Source organism: Cyprinodon tularosa, unplaced genomic scaffold, assembly GCF_016077235.1.
Source record: "Cyprinodon tularosa strain WSP-4 unplaced genomic scaffold, ASM1607723v1 ctg88, whole genome shotgun sequence".
Lineage (NCBI taxonomy): Eukaryota > Metazoa > Chordata > Actinopteri > Cyprinodontiformes > Cyprinodontidae > Cyprinodon > Cyprinodon tularosa.
In genome coordinates this window covers 700,165-724,275 of record NW_024039651.1, presented here as the reverse complement: position 1 = coordinate 724,275, position 24,111 = coordinate 700,165, and the positions used below count along the sequence as shown (strand labels likewise).

General features: G+C 37.1%; 1 protein-coding gene across 5 annotated transcripts in view; it reads left to right on the top strand.

The window, feature by feature from the left end:
• arvcfb (ARVCF delta catenin family member b) overlaps positions 1-24,111 on the top strand; it is a 386,639-nt gene that overhangs the window by 133,904 nt on the left and 228,624 nt on the right. For all 5 annotated transcript variants that reach the window (XM_038273622.1, XM_038273620.1, XM_038273621.1 and 2 more), the window contains exon 3: positions 23,854-23,931. The gene's annotated coding sequence lies outside the window, so the exon portion shown is untranslated. The remainder of the gene's footprint in view (positions 1-23,853; positions 23,932-24,111) is intronic.

Below are 24,111 nucleotides of genomic sequence, written 5' to 3'. Positions count from 1 at the left end.
TCATTATGTTGGTATAACTTAAAAAATAGTAAATGTACTTTCAGGACAAATAAGATCTGTAATGCAGTGCACTATCCATTATTTTCCTTTGCAAAGCACACGCTTAAATGGATGTTGTCAAGCATTTTAAGTCAGAATAACTTACTTATAGACAAATGAAGGACAGATGAAACTTTTGAAATGCCATCAAGGGGCCACAGCAGTGGTGGAGGGGGAGAGGGGAAGTGCGACCCATGCATAGAGGACTAATTCTTCAAAGCAGCCATACTGGGTTGACACTTCTTCTCACTTTTTCTTCAAACCACTTCTTGTCTGAACACTTTAAAAATAAAAGCCACCGGTGCCACAAAAAAGGAGTGTAGTTTTTATTTTTTTATTTTTCCTCAATAATTCATTTTTATATCGGATAGTTACTCTGACGGGGAAAGCAAGCTCTACTCTCAGTGTGTTTAACAGGTTGTTTACTGCCTCTTTTTGACATTTCTCTGTGTAAACTAGTTATCATAAATAACTGCTCATGGAAAATGTAAAAATGCTTTACCTTTTCAGAAGGAAAGATGTTTTTAAATGATCAAAGTTCACTTTTGTTTTGCTCCCTCTCAGATTAGCCATGAGCTTTAGCCTCTAGAAACCTGATAATCTGGATTCATATATTAGATAAAAACGCCATATTCAATTAACTTCTGTAGGCGAAATGTAAACTGCTTGTATGCTTGTAACAGAACATCATGTCTTACTGCTAAACGATTCCTTTAATAAAATTGGAGCTTTGCTAATTGTGTCAAAAAATGACCTTGAGGACATAATTGTGCGCGTGTATCAATTTGTGCAATTTAAGGAATGTAACCTTGCAGTGTGACACAGTGAATATATTTGTATTTAGTATGTCTGCTTGTGCTTGTGTTCGTTGGAATACTTCCAGCCTATGTTCCCCTTTAGAAGTGCTGAGGTTCATTTTATCCCAGAAGGGGGCAGCGCTCTGACCCCACAGGGGGAGCTGTGGCAGTGCAGGGTCAATGGAGATGTACCGCTTCAGCTGCACAACCTGACAGACCTAATGTCGCTATTTGTAATGGGATTCTCTCCTTTCAGCTCTGGGCTCTGTTATCAGTGGCCAAGCAGGCCGGCTGCAGCAGGGCTCAGGCCAGCTCATCAGAGCACCATTCTCCTGGTGTCGCAGGGCCGCTTAACAAACGATCGCATTAAACCAAGAAGACAGCGGCTGCATCATTAAATCTGTTCGTTATGATACCTGATCGATTTTATTTTCACATCTAAAGACACCTTTGCTGAAATAACACACTTAAGTGGCAACATGTAAGCATCAGAATCAATCATTTATTTTCAGAAAGTGCAATTTTCTTTTATTAACATCATAGATCACAGTGTTTTATAAAGTTTGGATTGGAAAAACTTTAGCTGTTCCATCAGTAGGAGCAGATGAGGTGCAGCTGTACTAACTCCAAAGGAGGAGGGACAAAGATATGCAGAGAGGGGATAATACTAGAACAGAGATCCATCGACCAAAGGAGGCATTAGCTGATCTAAATGATCCTTTACAAGAGCTGTAGGAGGTTCAGAGGAGCAGAAGTCATTTACGTGATGAACGATAATGTGTGTTGTTCAAACTTCTAGCAGGCCTATCTGAATCCTGCAGCTGCTCTTTGTGCAGGCTTTGAATAAAAATCAAAATGTCTGTTAAGTTCTGGGCTAGACTTCGATCTTCTCCTTTTCTTTCATAATGTGTCAGTCTTTACCCACAGCAGTCAACAAAGTTTAGCCTCCATGATAAACTGAGAAATGGATTATAATAATAGAGATAACGATTTCTCTCTCCTTGGACTCTTTCTCTGGTTTACAATAATTCCTTGGGGAAATATTTGGCTGCTTAGTCGCTAAATGCTCCACGAGGTTCAACAGGTAATCATTCATGTTTGCCTGTCTGTCGTTAGCTTTTATACGTAGCCACAGTCAGATTTTTAATTGTCCGTCTGTTTGAAAAAATGTATTTTTGAGCAAAACAAAAAAAGGAACAAAACAGCAGAAAAATATACGGAAAGTTTAAAGAAACACAGATGCTTTATTTCAGACTCATCACTGATCCGAACATGTATAGTGGTCCAGATGAGTGCTTTAAGGGGGCCGATATGCAATGGTACACAATACCATCACTTATCTTTCAGAATAAAAACCCCAATACTTTTCTATTTAGCTTGCCATACACTCCTGTGGCTGTTATAAAGGACCAATCCTGCCATGATTATAATAATTGAATCATCAATAAAATACATTGTTGAAATAATAGCTTGAAATATTAAGTATAGAGCCATTAAATGCAAAAAAACTGATAAAAATTGGAAATCCAACCATTTTCTGACACGCTTAATCCCACTTGAGGTCGCAAGGGGTGCTGGTGCGGAGAAAGACCCCCACCAGGAATGTGCTAACAGCAGCAATAGCAGTGCTAACCACTGCTCCACTGAGCAGCCCCTAAAAGTTTGAAATATATTCAAAAACTTGTAGGGTACAATTTTAGTATGATTAACGTATATGAAGTCAGAGCAAAGTGTTCTTTTTTTTTTTTTACAATTCAAAATGTGCTCACTCTAATTCTGATGTGATGAATCAGATAAGTCTAATTAGATGCAGGGTCCAATCCATCAAAATTATAATTTGAATTTAATCTTTTTTGCTGCTTTAGATTTGTTTCCTTATGTAGTACGGCTGTTATATATGTAACCTAAAACATGCAAGCCTGTCTGAAATGTGTGAAGTTATTTCCACGGTGGATCAAATTGCATTTCATAACATATATTTGAATCTGTTTAGTCTGCTTGATGGCATCATTCTGGTACTGACCAGAATATATTCAGACAACTATATTTAGCAAAGTTCATGTCGTTCAGGTTCCAGAGATGGAGGAGACAAAGGAGGGATGAAGAGTGATAAACAGGGAAAAACAACAGGTTGGTCTAATACCAGGTGGAAGAGTAGGAACAGTCATTTTATACCAGGTGATCCTTCAATATTTATTACATTGAAAACATTAGCAAGATGTGTAAAGAACAGACAGAAAAACAACATACCCCTCAGAAGGTATGTAGTTCTGCCCCTGATAAAATTATAAAAAGAATAGATCTGCCTCTCCAAATGGAACTGTCGCTATCATTGTAATTCCAAATCGGATCAACTTATTGTGCAAATGTCTTAAATTATATTAAAATAAAGCCTGACTGGGGTAGTTGGATGTGGATGCCGTAAAATGTTCCTCATTTTCAAATCCAAAACGTGACAGGTATGGATGCCGCATCCCCACACATTCCCGCTGTCTCAGAACCATCACTACGTGCAGAGGTTTGCCTCTTTGGGAACACTGGGAAATGGTTTCAATCATTTGTATGTATGTGGGTGTTTTCTCACTGTGAAGCCATAGTGCACTTCCACTCTCTGAGATATTAATTGCATCTCAACATCCAGCCAACTGCTAGCCAATTCCTGCAGTCGAAGCCGTGTTTAATCACTCAGTGCTGGGGGTTTCTTCCAGGCTTTACTCAGATTAAGAGGACATTACTTCGAAATTAGAAGAGAAAATGGTTTACAGCTTCTCAAATCCACACCGGGAGCTTCGGTCCTATGGACTTTTGTCTTTGTTTTTCCCCCTGCCTGCCTTTATCTCTCCATGGAGGAGCTTAGCTTTTTTCCTTCAGTACCTGTAATAATATTCAATCACAAAGTCTGATACTTGGAAGCTTTTCTAAATAAGATGAACTTGTGCTTTGGGGCTTCGGCTACTTCTTTGAATCTGGATTGATTTTCACAGCAGCAGCGAAAACACCCATCAGATAAACTACAGCGCTCAGGATAATGCCAGAGTACAGTAGAATATGTTTGATCTGTCTTCCTGACAATTTCCCAGAAAGACATTTTGCCTCTTTCTGGCACATTTATTGTCATCTCAGCTTGTATTTCCCGTCAATAGTTAAATTAAGGAAGACTTTTTGCTGAAGTTTTTCGACAGGGCGTCACATGTCTTTCCCATCAAAGTCACAGGTTGTTGGCAGATGGAATTAGGGGGGATTCTCTCTGTTTTGCCATTTTTTGGTTTCTCTTTGCTACTGGATCCCCAGCTCTCTTTAATAATGCAGGTTTGTCACCTGATGTTGATCAAACAGTGTTAGATCCAGTGTTTTGTCTTGTTCTAGTGAAGATCAGCCACAATGCACAACAATTATGGATTAAAAAATCATTACGTAGCTAATTTTTGTCTATACATTCAGCTTTTTTATGACAAAGTCTGAGGACAGACGACTTTTTGTACTTATTATTAGCTCCCTCATCCAAAAGTATTTCTTCTTTTCCAGTAACTGTTTTGATTCACTTTAGTAAACACAGATTTGTCTCTCTTTTGGAGCCTGTGCACAGAGCCTTGACATCTGATGTTAAATTGTAGCTGTAACATTTTTGGCACCGCTGAGCAGCCTGTCGGTGCCCAGCTGGCACCGACTGCAGGAACTGGTCAGTTAAACTCTGCACTGCATGCTCGTGTTGATCTATAGCTGTAGTTTAAGGTTGTGTATGTGCAACATTTAGATCCAACTGATTCCAGGATTCACCATTAAGCTGAAAGGACACAGGTCTTTTTGTGGGACTTGTTTATCAGTAGTGAAGGAGCAGAGCAGGACGGTGATGAATTCTTGTAAATGATGGATTAAAACTGCCCCTCTCAGAGACAATGTGTGTTCCCCTCATCCATCCTCCTCCCTCAGCCAGACTGTAGCTCTTCAGCCAGCACGTCAACATTGAGAACGGACACATGATCTGTTTTTACCTGCCTACAACCTGATTGAAGCTTTATTGAGATAAAATGTTTAACAGATGTACATTTTAGTAGAAAGTATACAGTGTTTTGGGATTGTAGGATTTTATTTTATCCTAATAAGTTTATCAAGCTTAAAATACAGTTTTTTTGGCCTGCTTCAAACCATTTTAGTGCGGATAATAATGGAGTGGGTTCTCAATGTTTGTATGCAATTGGTCAAATAAATGGTCAATAAATTAATTAATCAGAATATGATTGATCTTATCGATCAACTAACAACATGACAACATAAAAGGCTAAATATTTTTATTTATACTGAATAAAAAAAAAAACATAGTTTATGGGGTGTGCTTCTATGGCACAGTTGTTAGCGCCCAGATATAACAAAACAGGAACATTTTTGAGTGAGATATTGATTTAATATTAAAAATATATGTGAAACACTTCTGATTTCAGTTAAGCTCTCTAAAAGACAGGGGATGTCGCTCTGGCAAGCTGTCAGGATACTTCGTTTCAATAAAGTGGACACCAACTGTGATACAGTTCTCTGTTTTTAGTTTAATCCATCAGTCGGTCCTGGGAGAGACTTGGTGCTTTTAGCATCAGGTTCGGGATTCTCTCAGAGAAAAGTTAAAACTTTGCTTTCTGAAGTGCATTAGCATAAAGAAGGCCTCTAGCCTTATTGCTAGAAATTATCATGTACTACTGTATCATGTAAAAAAAGTTTTGCATAATGATCTGTTCACTATTAGAGAAGTTGATGCTACTCTACTATGCTGCAAATGGGACTATTAAGGTGATAACAAGTAGTTTATCCAGTGTTAATATTCAAAAACAGAAGTGCATAAAATTCACTCTGGATCCTCGTCGCAATTAAACATTGTAAATAATCCTGAAAGGATGCTTGATAGAATCATCTTTCTGCTCTAGCATGCCTCTCCTCTGGCATTACTAGTCTTGCAAATATGTTGGTCAAAGTAAAAATATTAGAATACAATTCAACACTATTATCATTACATTGTCAAAAGTACAAAGCAATGAAATGAACTCTCTGCATTTAGATTAGATTAGATTAGATGAGCTTTATTGATCTCACAGCAGAGAAATTCACTTGTCATATATTGGCATAGGAGTCAAAGAAGGTGCAAACAAGGAGGAAAAAGGTGCATTAAGAATAAACAATAAACAATATATATATACAGTATATCCAGGTATATACAGTATATCAAAATAAATAAGGATTAAGGTGCAAGTGTACATGTATCGCACACAATGAAAAACAAAATAAAAATAAGAAATATAGAAATAAGAAATAAAACATAAAAATATGTACTATTTTAACCCATCCCCTTTTGGAGCAGTGGGCTGCCATTGTGTGGCACCCGGCGAGTACTGTGGGGTTAATGGTCTTGCTTAAGGACCCAGAGTGGCAATCTGTGGAGGTTGAACCAGGTACTTGCACACTGCTCTAACCACTAGGCCAACACTCCTCATAATTATTATAAATATTGGATGTTGGCAACTTTCCAAAACTAATCTGTAAACCAGAGGTCACGGACCCTCCTGCTGGCTAATCCGGACCAAACCTAATTTAAAACATTTATAAATTACTGCATGTTGTGCGTTAATTTATGTGTCTAATTTTACTTGCGCCGTTTCTCCTTTTTACATGTTAAAGCCCTCCAGCGCGTCCAGGTCCAGGCTGCACATGATGCAAGTTAGCCAATGAGCTGTGTCAGTCTGGGATTCTCCATCATGAACATCATCAGAAATAAATATCGATCCAGGCTCACGAATATGCACCTTGATTCCGTAAAAGTTCAAAAAAATAAAGAAGGTTAAGAGGAACAAAGCACCTCGCTGCTCCAAATGGGTGAAAAAAAAAACCTCCTTAACGACCGACTCTTAACAATCACAGACAGGTGTCAGGTATTACAGGAGACAATCCTCCCCTTTAACGACAATCCCTCCTTTATAACCGACCTTCATAATCATAGACAGGTTTCAGATATTACAGGCTAACAATGGAACCAAACGACCCACTCATCGGCTCAATTTGCATGTTTCCAAGCAATACAAGGCCTTGTCTATATATAGACTCGAACTCACTGCGGATCCAGACATTTGAATTGAGAAAGCTTCCTGGAGAGGTGGCGAAACGTCTTCAAATCTTGGAAACCAAGTCCAGTGGATTTATTTTTAACTTTTACAGAATGACTATGACCTAGATGACAGAATCTTCATCAGCATATGCACCTTGATATGTGCTTGAGAATCCTGCTCATGATTCTTCGGGTGTTTATTAGTCACTTTCCCTCAGCTCCTCAGGTTGGTTCTTCAGCCAGCTGCCACTGTTTATCATCTGTTTCCCATATTGCCTGCCAAAGCATTAAAAGCCAGTTTAATTTCTTCATCATTTTTATCTGAAGGATACTTTTCCAGTTTGTCTTCATGGCTTAAACCTCTTCACATCTTTCTTCTTAACCTGTTTGCTGTGTTTCTGGTATTCATGATGCTGTTTGTTCTCCAACAAACATCTGATGCCCTCATAGAACAGCTGGATGTATAATAAGGTTAAATGACATACAGAAGGCAAGGCAAGGGAAGGCAAATTTATTTGTATAGAACAATTCAGTACAAAGACAATGCAAAGTGCTTTACATGATTAAAATACAGGAAGATTAAACAGAATTAAAGCAAGTAGGAAAAAAAATAAAAAATTCAGAAACAAAAAAGAATATTAAAAACAGTTGGACTAAAGAAAATATGTTTTAGTTGAACTGTTTAATTAAAACAGTCGAAGGCAATCGTAAAAAAACAAATGTGTTTTTAGTCTTGATTTAAAGGAACTCAGGCTTTCCGCACTTTTACAGTTTTCTGGAAGTTTGTTCCAGATAAGTGGAGCATAGGAACTAAATGCTGCTTCTCCATGTTTAGTTCTGGTTCTAGGTATGCAGAGCAGGCTGGAGCCAGAAGACCTGAGTGGTCTGGAGGGTTGATACACTGATAGCAAGTCTGTGATGTATTTAGGTGCTAAGCCATTCAGAGATTTATAAACTAACAGAAGTATTTTAAAGTATATTCTCTGAGATACAGGGAGCCAGTGTAAGGACTTTAGAACTGGGGTGATGTGCTCTACTTTCTTAGTCTTAGTGAGGACACGGGCAGCAGCGTTCTGGATCAGCTGCAGCTGTCTGATCCACTTTTTAGGCAGACTTGTGAAAACACCGTTGCAGTAATCAATTCGACTAAAAATAAACGCATGGATCAGAATGACTCTAATTACTAATTAGGCAACTGTTGAAAGCTAATTAGTTGAAAACAATGGTACATGCCGCACTTTTCAGACATGTATTTGGAAGTAACTTTTACTTTGAAAGCACATACTCCTTTTGAACTTGTTGCATATTCCAGCATTCCAGCCACAGGCTGCAGGCAATAAGCTTATTAAAGATGAACGTTTTAGTTGTTTTACTACTTTGAGGCAGGATGCTATGATTTTCAGCTTGTTGTGTTTTCTTCCTCTTGGCACAGAGGTTAACTATGCCACCTACATCTTTAGTAGGAAATGGTGCTTCTAATGACCTTCAATATCCAGCCAACACTCCTCACACAGACGTATCTCGTTCACTTTCAATGTGGTATGAATGGCTGTGCCTTGGTGTTGTTTTTCACCACTTAGCTGCAATTAGATGTTAGCATTGTGGATGGTTAATCAGCTGTACCCCCCAGGAGTTTTTATCCGCTCGCTAGCGCTAAGAAAATGTCCTTCTTAATTACGCAGTAATCGGCATAAACAAAGCATTTATTATTGTGTAATGAACTGTGGCTTGTTGCAAAAGAAATACAATAAATGCAGACAGACAGAGGCATCACAGTGACCTTTAATTTATGCGTACCAGTCAGTAGGTCATGCATCACTTTAACAAACCTGTCTTAGTATTATATACATCCTACTTTAACAAATGATTATAAACTGAAGCTTTTTATCAGCATTTTCTCATTAACAGCCTTGCATTTTCCAATGACATCGTTTTAGACGACTTTAGTTGTGAATAGATGCATGAGTAAACAGAAATGGGATTGTTTCTTTTTTCTTACATGTAAACCATGAATAGTGAATACCAGCTTATTCTTCATTTTCATGAGGGAAATTACCTGCTTGAAAATCATAAGAGATTTGTTATTTCCTAAATGGATAATAGCAGTGAATAAAAGAACAGACGTCTTTATGGTGTACATTTTAGGACATCATCAGTTCTCAGGAAAAACAGGTCCATAGCTACAAACTTATCAGGTCTTAGAAAAAAATACAGAATTCCTTTTTAAAAAGTAAATGAAATCTGAACAAACAGAGCAGACATTTTAATTTCAAGCAACTTTCCTCAAATAACAGATTTAAAGTTCATTTTTTGTAATTTTTCAACTCAAGACAAAAAAAACAATGAAGATGTTTTCCATAAGAATTATTATTATTATTTTTTTTTTTAGTGGAGCTGACTTGTTTTTACAATGTAGGACAAAATTAGTCTTAAACTTACCTTATACCCCCTCTATGAGGCTGAGGTCTCAGTACCTCAATCTGCTCATGGTCCCTCATCCTCGTTACAAAACCAGGGGAGATCGCTTCTTTTAGGTGGTCGCTCCGGCGCTTTGGAATAATCTCTCGCTTTCCTTGCACTTACTTGATTCTGTTGATGTTTTAAAGAGCGAACTGAAAACCTATTTGTTTAAGAAAGCATTTTAATTAAAGTTGATCGGAGGTCTTCAAAAGGGGGTCCGCAACCCCTAGGGGATCCACCGAGGTACTGCATGGGGGCCATGAAAGTTTTGTTTGATTAAACTTTTTTTATATTCCGCCCTGCAATTTTTTCCACTAATTGAAATGTCTTTAAATCCACATTAACACAAATTCAATACACTGTAATAAACAGATAAATGGAGGCAGAAGATGACTTTCAATCATCAATGCACACATTCAGCGACACACAGGAGCTCTTTCAAGCTGGGCACCATTTCATTCACAACACCTGTTCCGTCAACCAGGAATCAGAATCAGAAATACTTTAATAATCCCAGGGAGAAATTACTCCATATGTAATAGAGTGACTATAGGACTAGTTTGATATAACATAATTTTATACAATACATATAATTAGGGGGTCCCTGCTCCAGCTTGACATCAGTTTGGGGGTCCTTAGCCTGGAAAATGTTGAAGACTCCCGAAGTAGATTGAGGGCTGTTTTATGACCATGTCTTTTGTCAGTGTAAATGTATTTTTATTTGTATTGTAATTTTGTGAAGCACTTTGTGACCTCTATGTCTGTGAAAGGTGCTATGTAAATAAACATTACTCACTTACTTACTTACATAGAATGATAAATAAGAAGTTTATCAATCAATGTAATCAGCCAAAGAAAAAAAAAAAAAAAAAAATCTTTTATACATTCAGAATTGCATACAGCTTCTTATTTCCTCCACTTAGGCCAAAAAATTTTCAGGAAGGGCATTTAGACATTTTGACATTAGACATAGCAGTAGCCTTCAAAAGAATGCTGTTTTTTCTTTCTGTGACCTCTAAAAGTCTACAAAGTTTAATATCAATTTATCTTATTTATTTCTACGTATGTTTTCCTAAGCAAGTTTAGGGCTTGTTATAGTTTTACAGATTTAATTTGATTTATTTCTATTGAGCTGATTAAACCTTTTTTAGGAAGTGTAGGGTTGATTTGGTGAAAAGAACAGGAACACGAAGCTCAGCTGTGTTTTATAGTAAATCTGCTATCCACTGCAATACCAAGGTCGGATATTATAGGCCAATAATAGTCCGTGTGCACACTAAGCCGGATGATCCCCCGTTTTGATTTTATTACAGCTGACATGTGGTCAGGTAAAGGCAGCGGGTAAATTTAAGTTTCTCCATAATGAATCTGTAACAAATGTACCTTTGGAAGTAGCTCCCTACAGCCTATGAGAAAGCCTTATAGTGAGCGCAGCCCAAAATACAAACAAGCCAATCAATTTCTCCTCCTTCTCTCCTTTTACCCTTCAAACTTCTCACAGAGCTCACTTCGTCTTGGCAGGGAGTCTTTCTCTCCGTGCCAGGGCTTTTTTTTTTTCAATCACTTGCTTTTCATTAACATCTCCAGGGGCAAAGAGTTCCGATTAGGGAGAACAATTTATTCCTGCTCCAAAAATTAAAAGGGATATCAGCTTTTCTCTTCTCTGTGATGTTTGAGTATTCAGAGAGGCTGTGCATCCAGTTGATGATGATAAAAACTGAACTATTCTACCTGGACCAACAACTGTGATCTGTTATAAAGCTTTTTTTGGATTCTAGGTTAGTGGAGCCGCACCTAACGAACCCAGTCTGCAAACTAAGCATCAGTAGCACAGTGTGTCTCTGCTTTCAGCTGAACAATTACCTCAAAACGCTGAGCTGTTTTGGGATTCTCTCAGAACGAGGTGTCGCACATCTGCTGCAGGAAAGCACCAGGTGTATTTTAGATAAATTACAAATATTGTTTGAGTGCAATATTTGGAAGAAACTCCATTCAAAGGCTTATATTATAGACAAGTATGCACCAAGGATTCAAATTGAATCTTTTAGTGTAGAGAAGTGCTTCTTTCTGCTGTTGAAGGCCAAATCATAAATAGCTTTATCTTTATTTCTTACAAAGTGATGAATGAAAGTGCTATTATGTGCCCCTCTGGACCTGACAGAAGTGTACTTTAGCTATTATTAGCTGTGCAAACCTTATTTTTTTATCAGCTAATAAAACATATGCTGTATCAATTTGAATATTTTTTTTTCATGAAGTAAAGGAAACACAGTCAAACCAATTTTAAGGCAGTAATAATAGAAATAGAATGTACTTATCATGAATGATTTATTATATTTATCTATATACAATCATTTATCTTGTTTCCAAATGAGATTCCATGAAAAGATTCAAAAATGAATCCCATCTAACACCACATTGATATATGAAACTTTACCCATTTTTATTTTAAACTGAAATGTTTTACCTAAAAATAACCCAAAGTATTCTTTCCTACATGTACTTTTAAAATAAGAAATGTTGCATTAACCCAGATCTTTTAGTGATGCTTTTTTATCAGCTGAGCCAATTGGAGATCAAGTAAACATACAGTAATTAATATAGTTGAGTAAGATTTGAGTAAAATATCAGAATTTTTCAACAATTTTATGTTTGTTTGATAAAATATCTTTTAAATAAAAAAATAAGATGAGACGATCCTTTACTCAATATTCAACTAGCCTTTTCACCAAATAGTTTTTTTTCCACTTGATTAATGACATTCGCTATATTACTGTTGAACACGCTTGTGGTGATGAAAGTTTTCTTCTACTGGTAAGTAGGCATTACAGATGATATACGGGGGGGGGGGCTATTTGTTGATGCTGTAGCTGATTATTCTGAATACAACTGTTTAGAGAAAAATTATAATGTTCGTAACAGATCGTAACAGATCTCAGGGATACGACGGAGTATTAGAGCCAAGCTAGAGATTTTGTTTTCTTCTATTTCAAGATTAAAGTCGTAACATTGCAAGAATAAAGTCATAAAATTCCAAGAATAAAGTCGTACCATAATGAGAATAAAGTAATAAAATTACGAGAATAAAGTTGTGATAAAATTTCGAGAAGCAAGTTGTATTTTATGACAGACAAGAAGCACTTTCTTCCCTAAAATGAGGAATGTTGAGCATTATGTGAAGTTATACTTTGGCTCTGGTTTGACAAAATCATTTAGCAAACCAGCATCAAATTGGGCAGTTTGTCCAAATGGACTCAGTTTGATGATTGGTGGAGCTGGCGGGCCGTCCTCTGCTGGTCAGAGCTCGAAACTTTCTTTCTGAAACGGGGTGTTGTATGATGACTTCATTCTAGTAAATTGCAACTTTATTCTTGTAATGTTATGACTTTAGTCTGATAATATTACAACTTTATTCTTGTAATATTACAACTTTTTTCTTGTAATGTTACGACTTTATTCTCGTAATGTTACGACTTTATTCTTGTAATGTTACGACTTGATTCTTGCAATATTATGACTTTATTCTCGTAATATTAAAACTTTTTCTAGTAATTTTACAACTTTATTCTTGTAAGGTCACACCTTTATTCTCGTAATATTACAACGTTTTTCTCGTAATATTACATCTTTATTCTCGTAATGTTACAACTTTATTCTCGTAATGTTACATCTTTATTCTCGTAATGTTACAACTTTATTCTCGTAATGTTACATCTTTACTCTCGTAATGTTACAACTTTGTTCTCGTAATGTTACGATGTTATTCTCATAATGTTACATCTTTATTCTCGTAATGTTACAACTTTATTCTCGTAATGTTACATCTTTATTCTCGTAATGTTACAAGTTTATTCTCGTAATGTTACAAATTTATTCTCGTAATGTTACATCTTTATTCTCGTAATGTTACAACTTTATTCTTGTAATGTTACGACTTTATTCTCGCAATATTATGACTTTATTCTCGTAATATTACAACTTTTTCTAGTAATTTTACAACTTTATTCTAGTAAGGTCACGACTTTATTCTTGTAATATTACAACGTTTTTCTTGTAATATTACATCTTTATTCTCGTAATGTTACAACTTTATTCTCGTAATTTTACATCTTTATTCTCGTAATGTTACAACTTTATTCTTGTAATGTTACGACTTTATTCTCGCAATATTATGACTTTGTTCTCGTAATATTACAACTTTTTCTAGTAATTTTACAACTTTATTCTAGTAAGGTCACGACTTTATTCTTGTAATATTACAACGTTTTTCTTGTAATATTACATCGTTATTCTCGTAATGTTACAACTTTATTCTCGTAATGTTACATCTTTATTCTCGTAATGTTACAACTTTATTCTCGTAATGTTACATCTTTACTCTCGTAATGTTACAACTTTGTTCTCGTAATGTTACGATGTTGTTCTCATAATGTTACATCTTTATTCTCGTAATGTTACAACTTTATTCTCGTAATGTTACATCTTTATTCTCGTAATATTACATCTTTATTCTCGTAATGTTACAAGTTTATTCTCGTAATGTTACAAATTTATTCTTGTAATGTTACATCTTTATTCTCGTAATGTTCCAACTTTATTCTTGTAATGTTACGACTTTATTCTCGCAATATTATGACTTAACTCTCGTAATATTACAACTTTTTCTAGTAATTTTACAACTTTATTCTATTAAGGTCACAACTTTATTCTTGTAATATTACAACATTTTTCTTGTAATATTACATCTTTATTCTCGTAATGTTACAACTTTATTCTCGTAATGTTACATCTTTATTCTCGTAATGTTACAACTTTATTCTCGTAATGTGACATCTTTATCTCGTAATGTTACAACTTTATTCTCGTAATGTTACATCTTTATTCTCGTAATGTTACAAATTTATTCTCGTAATGTTACAACTTTATTCTCGTAATGTTACATCTTTATTCTCGTGATGTTACAACTTTATTCTGAATATATTATGACTTTATTCTCGTAATGTTACAACTTTATTCTCGTAATGTTACAACTTTATTCTCGTAATGTTACAACTTTATTCTCGTAATATTATGACTTTATTCTCATAATAAATAATAAAAAATCTCTAGCCTGGCCCTAATACTTCGTCATACAGGGGAAACTTTGGTCGAAAGGTCCCCATTTGAACCTGATAAACTTTGTGTTCTTTAACTCATAGGGACAGACCTTAATGGCCCAGCTAACTAATTACACTATGTAAGGTTGAGTAAGGAGAACCGGTTGTGTCTTCCCCCCGAAGCTTTGGGTTGTTATTTCCATTTAAACAAAGATTTTGGATTCTTTAGATGTGTTATGTCTTTTGCATCCAGAAAGTGTTTTTAACAGAGAAGTCGCTTTCAGAGTGTGAGGAGATCCAGTCCTCACTAACTGTTTTCTTTCAAAAAGCTCACTGAGCTTTCCTGTGTAGAGGATCTTCATGGAGAGCACTCACTCTGTCTTTTTTTGTCTTACCACATGGCATCACATCCATTCATTTCATTCCCATTTGAAACTTTCTTTTTTTTTTTTTTTACCAAGATAAGTAGTTATCCTCAGGGTTTCCAAACAGCTTCCATTTATGGAAATGCTCTTTTTTTAAGTTTTCAAAAATGTTGTGATTTATTTAGATCTTAAACTCTCAAGGGTTTTCTGACCTTAAAATATGCTAATAATTTGCTTTTAACTATCAGCTACCCATAAGAAACCTGTATAAATAAGGGCATTTCTTTCCTCCCTAAGTACAAAGAGGCGCTGATGGCTGAGACTAGACCTTGATCAGCGCCGCGTTCCCCAGACACTCAGCTCTTCACTCAGTCAGTTCCGCTGCTTGCTAGCGAAGCCTTGCTCTACATTTATTATTAATCACAAAATTTCACTGGGGTCCTCTTCTAACAGTGTGGGTCGAAATGGGATAAAATATGCAATTGTCTGCATAATACACAGCAGGTGAGATATCAGGTGCTGATATGGAGCACAAATATTGCATGAGGGTTCTGCACTTATTACTGTCAGACTGCAGAGAAGGATTTAGCAGCCGTGGTGAGAGTCACATGGGTGCAAAGACCAACTAATTCTGATTGTAGGGGAGTAATAGGAAGAAGATATGCTCCTGAGATTTTCTGTAAATTTATGACCCCATACTATGCCAAATGCAGAGCCCTAAAACTATCTTGTAACAGATCTTTGTGGCATTTGACCTAAAGGGCTTAAGCAATATCAGCGGTGTGTCATCATTGGCCTTTTCCAGCACCTCTTTAGCAGCACAAAACCCTCCGCTGCACAAGTAATCACTATTTCCCCGATATTAACCTCCGGTTCGCTCCTCGGGATCAGGTGGGAGGTTAAGCAGCATTAAGTGAGGCCAGCAGGCGCATCGTTTAGTCATTTATCATCGCTGCCCATCAATCTTCTCATTCCCAAACCTGCTTGTTGTATTGCTGACCTGACAATTACAAAACCATTGCATCACTTTAAATAGAAATTAAGCAGGAACTAATCAGAGTAAGATTGTGAGCTGTGATTGTAGGTCAACATAATCTCCATTCAGGGAGCAATGTGAGGCCTCCGCAGGGAGAGAGAGACATGCAGATGACAAATAGAGCCAGTTTTAGCTTCACCTTCGATGTGTGAGTAGACAAAGCAAGAGATCCCTGAAGAAAAGAAGAAATAATCACAGATACGGCTCAGACATAGGTAAAGCTCTCACCTTTTTTCTTTCATTATTGGGTCAGATTAAGGACACTAAAGCTTTTTTAGGTAAATTATTTAGAGATTTAGATTTCATAAAGTTAGTGTGCTTTATTGGAACCTCTGTAAAGGAGTTAGTATTGCAGATTTAAAGAAAAAAAATTTTTGCTATTAAAACTGCTGAAAACAATATTTCATTCATTTATTTTAAGTAAGACTGACAGGATTTGAAGAGTGCTATGGAGCACCTGCTCTCCCAGAGAGCAACCGGTTTATGATATACCAGTCTGGGTGATCAGTAATACAAAGAAGCAAATCAACCAATCACAGGGCTGCAACTGGATATGGTAAAGATCAAACTGGACATCAGGAAGGGGCCTTAGGCCTAGTTATAGTCATACTCCGCAGCGTAACGCGTTGGTCTGCTCGGACGGCTCAGACATTTATTAAAGCACAGGTGGCAAAACACTAACCTGACTCTGCTAGATGGATTTGTTCTGCATATCCATCTGGAAACCTTCCGTTGAAGTAATTTTGGGAAGGGCCGAAAATACTGGTTAGCTGATTGGCCTATGTTGGTGATAGACGGGCCAAATAAACCAATCAGATCAACGAAGCATATGACGTACTAACAGAGCGACGACGAAAACACAACCACAAGCCAGGCACAAGCCAATTGATAGATCAAACTCTTGCCGAAACCAGTCGGGAGAAGAGCAGAAACATCTTTTCCTCTGAGAAAAGCCTCCAGAGCAGTGTTTTGCTCTTCTTTCAGTGAAGAAATACTCTGTAATTCTGATAAAACTTGCTCAATAACCACGCTAATGCTAGCTTCATCGGCTGAAGCTGCCATGTTCTTTAGACTGAATTTGAAGTCAACACTACCTTTTGCCGTCTTGGTAAAGGATAAAATCCTGCTACTATAATTTCAGACACTTAATGATGTGTACAAGTTCAAAAGACACACCAAGTTTTGGCTGAAAAATATCTTTAAAACAGCCATTTATGTGAGCCTTTATGATTAAAACATAGTTTGATGAGCAGACAGACATGCGATATTTCAGTGCATTTATAAGCCTGTAGCCTATTTTCCTAAATGTACTTCAAGGTGGAAGTTCCTGCTCTGATCTTCACTTCAAGTGCATCCATGTTAAATGGATCCGATCTCGCAAACAATCCAAGCATTGTATGAAAGATGGATTTGGTGGATAATCAGTGGCGATCTGCATCCAGCTCATCTCAGACACATATGGCAACCCTAAATAACGAAAAGAAAAAAAAAAAAAAACTTGTCAGGTACAACAGTGAGCTGGAAGCTGCAACAAAGTGCTGGAAGCATTCCTCAGGGAGTTTGGTCCATATTGACATGATGGCGTCACACAGTTGCCGCAGATTTGTTGGCTGCACATCCATGATGCGAATCTCCCGTTCCACCACATCCCAAAAATGCTCTATTGGATTGAGATCTGGTGACTGGAGGCCATTTGAGTACAGTGAACTCATTGTCATGTTCAAGAAACCAGTCTGAGATGATTCCAGCTTTATGACATGGCACATTATCCTGCTGAAAGTAGCCATCAGAAGTTGGGTACATTGTGGTCATAAAGGGATGGACATGGTCAGCAACAATACTCAGGTAGGCTGTGGCGTTGCAACGATGCTCAATTGGTACCAAGGGGCCCACCACCAGCCTGAACCGTTGATACAAGGCAGGATGGATCCATGCTTTCATGTTGTAGACGCCAAATTCTGACCCTACCATCCGAATGTCGCAGCAGAAATCGAGACTCATCAGACCAGGCAACGTTTTTCCAATCTTCTATTGTCCAATTTCGATGAGCTTGTGCAAATTGTAGGCTCAGTTTCCTGTTCTTAGCTGAAAGGAGTGGCACCCAGTGTGGTCTTCTGCTGCTGTAGCCCATCTGCCTCAAAGTTCGACGTACTGTGCGTTCAGAGATGCTCTTCTGCCCACCTTGGTTAACGGGTGGTTATTTGAGTCACTGTTGCCCTTCTATCAGCTCGAACCAGTCTGGCCATTCTCCTCTGACCTCTGGCATCAACAGGGCATTTCCGCCCACAGAACTGCCGCTCACTGGATGTTTTTTCTTTTCATCTCTAAAACCCTAGAGATGGTTGTGCGTGAAAATCCCAGTAGATCAGCAGTTTCTGAAATACTCAGAAAAGCCCTTCTGGCACCAACAATCATGCCACGTTCAAAGTCACTCAAATCACCTTTCTTCCTCATACTGATGCTCGGTTTGAACTGCAGGAGATTGTCTTGACCATGTCTACATGCTTAAATGCACTGAGGTGCCGCCATGTGTTTGGCTGCTTAGAAATTAAGTGTTAACGAGCAGTTGGACAGGTGTACCTGATAAAGTGACTGGTGAGTGTATATTATAGTGTTGCCTGTTTGATGTTTTTCTTTTCTGTTTCCTAAAGTAACTATTTGATTGATTGCGAAACCTTCATGTTTTTAAAATCTGTGTAACTCTTGGCAGGAAAGCATTGCTCAGTATGTCAGTTACAAACCCAGCTGTAATAGACTTTAAAAGTGGCATGTTTGTCGTGTTTAGAGGGACAATATTTTGGGATTTTCACTCACATTGAATAACAGAGGATATCAGGTTAAGGGGAATTTTGTAGATACAAAAAAAGAGGACATTGAATAAAAGGCTGAAAGAAGGTATTACTCAAACACCTTCTTCTGCAAATATATCGAATAAATGTTGTTCCTGTATTGTTGAACGCAAATTACACATTTCAGAAATGCAAATTTGACAAAGATTTGGTAAAGATGTGGGAGATGGTTTTTATTTTAGTTCAATTTAGCTTCACGAACGCCACAGCTCAGCTGAATGTTGTTGCTGATCATATACATTTTTCATAGTGCCTCAGTATACCCATTTAATACCTACATTCAATAGAATAATGCAACCTAGAAATGCTGAAAGAATCAATGCAGTTTTCTGGGGGCGTAAGGTGGTCCAGCTTAGTTCTGATAGGGTGCCACTGGTAACAGGGCTGGTGGTGGTATTACTGCTGAGAAGCAACCTAAAGATTTCTGTTTACATCATCAGCGTGAGGTGAACTGCTGGTGAACTCAGTTTTCAAGCTTGAAGCATTTCTAGATAAGTGAAGCAAATTTCAAGTAGTCCGTTTGTTGCATCAAAAGTGAAATATGAATTAATGTTAAGCTGCAAGGAAGTGTTGAAACGGGAGTGTTTGAAGCCGTCATTAGTCTCATCTTCATGGGGCGGTCAGTCCAACAGGCCCTGTGCTTTATCAGCCATCAAAGAGAGTAGAGCCTGTGGACAGGTCTGATTGGATGACAGAGGGATTCACCCCATGGCATCAAACATAATTGGTCCTTAATCTTTCCTTGTGTTTGTTTTTCTCAAGTTTTTTAGTGGAAATTTGGAGGTCAGAACAAAAAAAAAAGCTTTGTTTCAACAGTTAAGCTTTGTCTAGATATCTGCCTGAGAAACTTCTATTTGGTGACGAAATGCTCATAATCTTCTTGTCTCTAGAAAGGTGCTACTGAGAGTATTTAGGTTATAATTGAATTAAAAAGGTGTTCTAACATCATTATCATTGGTATGATGTTTCCCTGACTTACATAGAATGCGGTAATAAAGTTTCCTTTATTTTAGGTTCATGCCATTCTTTAATCAAAAGACTTTCTACTCTAAGGACACAATAATGACTCAGCTTTATTCTAGGAATACATAAAGTGCGATAGAAAGGAGGATTCAGATTTTTGAGCAGCATGTATTTTACCTTCAGTGTTCAGCAGTCAGTTTAGTTTGAGGAAGTGATGAATATTATTACTTAGTGGACATCAGTATAAAAGCTCACAGCACAGTAGCTTTCTACAATATTAAAAGTCCAGAAAAGTCTTAGTACTTTGTTTTCAAAGCTTTTCCATCGATGTCAACTTTCAGCCAGATGTTTACTGAGATAAGCAAGATCAGTTAAAACAAAAACGATGTTAGTTTTTTTGTCTGTTCTATGATTTGTTCCATTCAAAGCATTGAATGCAACATTGAACATGCTATTTCAAATGTAACCCACTCCAAATCAACTTTAGTTATACTCTAACGATGGAGCAGAACCAGTACTGATTTAATTCAATTCAATTCAGTTTATTTATATAGTGCCAATTCACAACACAAGTCATATCAAGACACTGTACAGTTCACCAGATCATACAGTCAAATTGATTCAAAGTTTTCTATCTAAGGAAAACCAGTTGATGCATCGACTCATTGACTCAAATACAATCCCTCACACTAAGCATGCTTGTAGCAACAGTGGAGAGGAAAAACTCCCTTTTAAAATCAGATACTGTAGAATTGTTAAGCATGAACAGGGTGCCAAAAGCAGGACTATAAAGAATGGGTGGCAAATTGTCAAATCAATGCATTGGACATGTATACAGCCAAGTAAAGAGTTTATTAGCAAAATAAAAAATCAAACCCACACCCATTATCATCCTCACAATTAACCCTGCCCCCACAGAGTGTCTTGGCACTGAAAACTTTTTCGTTTTCAAAATTCTGCCAAGAAGCATGGCTATTTATTCACATTGGGTGTTACACTTAAAGACCTTCAAATAGTTATTGTGTACTCCAACTTGGCCTTACCAATGTCCAATGTTCATATTTAGACTATTTTCAGTTCCCAACATTTGAATCAAGAACATATAGTTTACTCAAGCATTTAGTAGTTTGCATCCTTGTAGTACCTGGGTGAGAAATGTTGGTAGCAGCTCTCTCCTCATGTTTCAATAAAAACAACTCTGGTTTATCTTCTCCTGCCAATTTTTTAATTCCTGTTCCCTCTTTCTGATGTACACCTAATAGTCTGAATATTGACACCTACTGTCAATGTGTGCAGTTTGCATGACAACAAAAAATTAGACCGCAATGTTAAAAAGACATCAAATTCTGATCAATAAGTGATTTTCATTTTATTGTAAAATCTGCAACTTGAACATTTGAAAAACTTTTTCAAAGTTGTGTTTATCTTTGCCTTTTCTTGAGTAAAATCTAACCTTTCTGCATCTGTGGTGTAGTGGCTTATTTTGGCCAATATCCTCAGTGCCTTAGGGTGAGCTCTTGGCCACTTGCTTAGGCAGAAAGGATTGGGTGAAACAATCTCTTCTAAGTTTTACTCCTTAGCATACCAGCACTTTCTACCAGTATGTGGACTTCCTCACCACTTGACCGACCTCCACAGTTTACAGCTTCTGGCCTACTTGCAACGTGAAAAACTGGTAAAAAAAAATAATAAAAAATTCTCTGAGATTAAATATTTTCTGTACTGTGGAACTTGGGATGACTGAGGAAAAGTGCAGGAGATAAAGGTTCACAGTTGTGATGTTTACATGACTTTAAAAAGGTACTCACACCAGCCGGAGGAGACTTCACTTCAATGCAGTCCATTTATATACCACCAATTCACAACACATGTCATCTCAAGGCACAATACAACCAAATCATAAAGTCAAATTGATTCAAAATTGATTCACTGCAAAAACACCTGTGAGATATTTTCAGATTAAGATTTGGGATAGACATTTGCAGGCCTATGAGGATAAATGTTCTGTTGTTCCCCCACCTGGAAAACAACAATAATACATGATGGTCATTGTGCCTATACTACCACACAAGAAAACTGTACTTTACCTATCATGGAGGAACGGTAACCAAGACGTCAGATTTAAAGAAGGATTTAAATGAGAGAACAACTAAAGTATGATAAATACAATGCAACATGTGTAACACAGAACCAGGACTCTTCCTATAAGTGCTGTTAGAATAAAGCTGTTAGAACAAAACCAAAGCCTTTATTAACACATTTTCAATTGCTGTCTTTCAACATATCATCCCTCTTTTTGAATGATCAATGTCTGAAAAGAACCGCCCTCTCCAAATGCACATGCACAACCCTGTACCCGCTCCCGAGAGGGAACACCTATTAAACGCATGCGACAGTGTGCACGAGCCCATTTCTCCTTGTTTTACTAGCAGAGATGTGAAATCGATTTCTCCAAATGGCATGCCCAACTTTACTTGTCGAGTACAAACTTCTCAAACGAGGAATCAGTGGGAAGACCGACGTGTGCTTTCATTGTTCGCCATCACGTGAAATTATTTCCCTAAAACATCCTGGTCTTGTTTCGCTCTTCTGAGGCCTTTCTCTTCTTCTCATACACTTCATAGACACTTTTTCTCTTATGACCCGCGGCTATTTTCAAAGAACCGCACTGAGAATGGTAAGCTTCAATGACCGTCTCACCACACATATACACCTGAAAGTGTGCATGCACTGAAACATATCACAAGAACGACTGACAATTAGGAGAACCACTTATTTTGACTATCCACATGGACAAAGAGCATCCTCCCCTACCTACCATACCTTGAACAATTTAACCAACATGTTCATTTCAGACCAAAATGCTGTCATAATGAAAAAAGAACATGCAGAGATAAAACAAACTTGACAATTTCCAGTTTTCTAAAGTCAAGTTTTGGTTTTTCATTTAGTTTTTTTATAAGTGTATATCACTGCTAAAGTCTGCTTTAATTTTGTCGGACATCTGACAGATGTTTGTGAAATGCGCAGATGTGACGATAATAATGTAATTAGTTGTTGTAAATTACCTTTGAATATGAAGCCTTAGCAGACAAGTTTTGCCTGTAGGGTATGCAAATGTGTTTAAATCAACATCTTTGGTACCACCCTGCTTGCTTCCAGGGTGATTCTAAAGACTCATCAAGGGCTGATTTCCCCTAAAGCATCATAGAGAGCCCCAACATTTAAATCCTCATATCTTATTCAGTTCTTATTTGATTTTCACTAGTTGGAGATTATTGGAAAGCTTAGACTCAATTATTACGGGAGCTATGAATAAGTCAAGACAACATTGGGTAATTTGTAATTTGCCGTATAATCCTACTATAAAAAAAATCATATGTGGACGCACTGTATATACTCTATATATTTATTTGCACCTTTTTCTTTCTTCTTCTCCTTTGACCATTTGAGCTGATGTAATGAGTACATTTCTCCACTCTGAGATCAATAAAGTCAATTAATGAATCAATATTTTGTTCCTGAATTGTGTTTGTTATACTGTATATCTTAAAGGGGAATTTCGTTTTATTTTACATTGGGCCCTTGATTTTACGTTATTACATCATGTTCTACTCACCTATATAAGTTTTGTGTCATTTGGAGCCGTTCTGAAGATATTCCGTTGACGATGAAGTCATACATGCGCCGCTTTGTTTTTAAAACATATAAATATAAAAAATATAAGCGCGGATGTATGTATGGGGGACAGTGATTCGCCTGTGTTAGGAATGCTGGCATACCATAAAGAATAAATTATGAACACTTTAGTTTGTGTCTTCAAGTATTTTACCCATAGGAAGACGTAACTTGGATATAACCTAACAGAATATCTTCAGAACAGCTCCAAATAACACAAAACTTATATGGGTGAGTAGAACATGATGTAATAACGTAAATTCAAGGGCCCACTGTAAATTATTATAATACTTTGGTCAGGAGCTACTCTGTGTTGATTTAATTATCAAGCAGATATTATTGACAGTGTTTCGAGTTTAAAACAAAGGTGTTAACTTGGAGGGAGTCCTACCATATATTTTTCTCTATATATATTAAGAATAGCCTTTCAGTGGTCTGGCTGAAAAGTTTGACGCAGTTTTCCATGTTTTTTTTCTAATCTGCAGACTGAGCAAACATCTTGACTCCAGCAGAGCTACAGCTGTCCTCAGCCTGGTTGTGGTCTGAGGGGACTCACATCAAAGGTAAAGCCATTCTTCCTTCTTTACACCTCCTGCCTCCTTTAATCACATTGTTCACTTCATCACTGAGGTAATTACATTTCCTTTTTTTGCTTCCTTTTCCTCTTTTTTATTTCTTTTTCTCAAAGACTTTTTTTTCTTTATCTCACTGTAGGAGAGCTTTTCCTTCTTGCTAAAGTACCT